Raw genomic sequence first — 2324 nt, forward strand, 5'->3', positions numbered from 1 at the left:
AAAAAAAGTGAGCAAACTTCATCTGCTTCAGTTATGGACAATGATTTCAGCACCAGTTTTCGCCCCTCCCCCCCCTCCTCCCACCCCTCTGCCAGCCCAACACCAGAACAGCTCAGCCGAACATTTAAAGCGTTGGCATTGAGAGCACTGACAGAAGTTCTGCCATTCCAGAGGAAGGCCACAGGATTTGACAGACAGACAGATGGAGGGGTACAGCCATAAACACGTTTATTTATGCAGTGTCACATTCCTGAGATTTTTGTTCTGTTCCCCTCCCTTTTTGGAGTAGCAAAGAGAAATCTGAAAACCTGAGTTAGATGACAATACAGGACCAAGGCTATTCATCTGGGCTATTCAAAGGGATGATTTATCCCTCAGCAGATGTGCTCTTAACTACACGGTACAACTCGAGAGAGGCTATTAAATCCTACATCAGTCACTGGGGTGTTGAAAATTGGCCAGAATGGAGCAGGGAGCTGCACAGTATTGTTACCTAATAGACAGGACTGGTCCAGCTCGGCACTAGGTGTTATCGATGTCTCACAGAAGGATTGTGGTTGGTTTTTTACTTTAGAAATGCATCTATAGTTTGCTTTTTAGTTCTGTTTGATGGGGTTGTTTTTGGTCTTTTTTTTTTTTTTTTAATAAACGTAGTCTAGACAATTCAGGAAAACCAAACCACTGCACTTCGCATATGAGACTAAATTAGAACTGATGAACGTTCCTCTCAAAGTCAGCTCATTTTACGAGACCTCAGGCATGGAAAATGCAAAATGAACTGCAAAAAATCTATGTCAATAAACAGTTCCTGTCTAAAAGAATACGTGATCAGAAGAAGCAAGTCTGATTCACGTGTGTATTTCTGTTCCCCAGCCCAAGCAGTTAGGAGGGCTGGGCTTTCTCACTGGAGGCAGTGAGGCAGCCCTGCATGGTTGGGCACACACACCATGCTGGTGTTAATGCTCACATTGATGTCCAACAGCTGCAGAGTCACTTCTGACATCACAGCAGAAGAAGAAATGCACCAACGCATAGCGCTGCCAGGGATGGCCCCAGAGCACAGCATGCAGCACCGTGCAGCAGTGTGCATCAGGTGCTGTGTGGGCTGTGGGCAACAGTGCATCTTCAGGAGGAGCAGGCAGCTCTCCTGAGGCAGAGGTCAGCTCCAGGCAATGCTGATACGTGTTTCCAGCCATGCCTGCTGAGCTGTGAGCCATCGTTAAAAGTTGTGAACGACTCCTTGTCCTAAGTTGTGACACATTAATATTCATTAAGATGTTCTTTTCACCTCGTGCTTGCCAGAACAGTTCTACCTGCAGCTACAAACTGCAGCGGGTCGCTCTTCCTTACTTCCAAGGTCGCTGTGCAGCCCTGACAAATAACGCTATGGCAGCACTTCTGTGCTGCATCGAAAGGGCCAAAAGGCTCCTTCTCAATAATTCAATACAGTTAAAAATCACCAGCACCTTCTAAGGGAATTTTAAAAGCACACCCACTCAATGCCCAGCTGCAGGCCAGAGGCACTAAGGGCAGCAGATGCTCTCCTGGTTTCTAGACCTCCAGAGGATTTGTTATTGCACACACTTACAGAAGACGTTGCCCATCAGTCACTATGCGGGTGCCCACGTGAGCCCAGCCCCACGCCTGCACACCATGCAGGGACACAGCTTTCCCAGCACCACACCACAGGAGCACAGCTCACTTGGTGGCAAAGGCATCCATCAGCTCAAAGTCAGAGCTCAGCACAGTCCCCAGTACAGAACATGGCTCTGTTTCTCACCTCTCACCAGGATTTAATTTTCCCTTTTTGTTCCTGCTTTAAAAAAAAAAAAAAAAAACACACACCGCAAACGTCATTAAGCAAAATTAAAGAGAATTCACCTTACACATCTTCATGCAACTCATTAATCTTTTACATCAACTCTGCTGGACAATGCAGGCTGTTGGCTGAAGTGGCAGTGCCATCCCACGGACTGATGGCTCTTATGAGCTGCTGCCATCTCCAGCAGAGAACTGACACCGCGAAGCAGAGCGCACACGGTGAAGAACATCGATTTTACAAACATGCAATTTATCAAATGACACAAATCAGCCCAATGACATGAAAATGTATCTGGAGACTTCACGATGTCACCTCGCACTCCTGATATGGCGTGACAGACACCAGGTGAAGACAGCTGCTTTCGGCTGCGCAGAGTAATTTTACAGGGTAGGACTTCCATTGCTTTAATACAAATTTCTCATCTGTTTGGGGTTTTCCTTCCTTCTAATGTTAGAACTCTTTAACTACTGACATGCTCGCATGCCTGCTACTATTTCAGTCA

This window comes from Meleagris gallopavo, chromosome 15 (assembly GCF_000146605.3).
Source record: "Meleagris gallopavo isolate NT-WF06-2002-E0010 breed Aviagen turkey brand Nicholas breeding stock chromosome 15, Turkey_5.1, whole genome shotgun sequence".
In the NCBI taxonomy this organism is placed as follows: domain Eukaryota; kingdom Metazoa; phylum Chordata; class Aves; order Galliformes; family Phasianidae; genus Meleagris; species Meleagris gallopavo.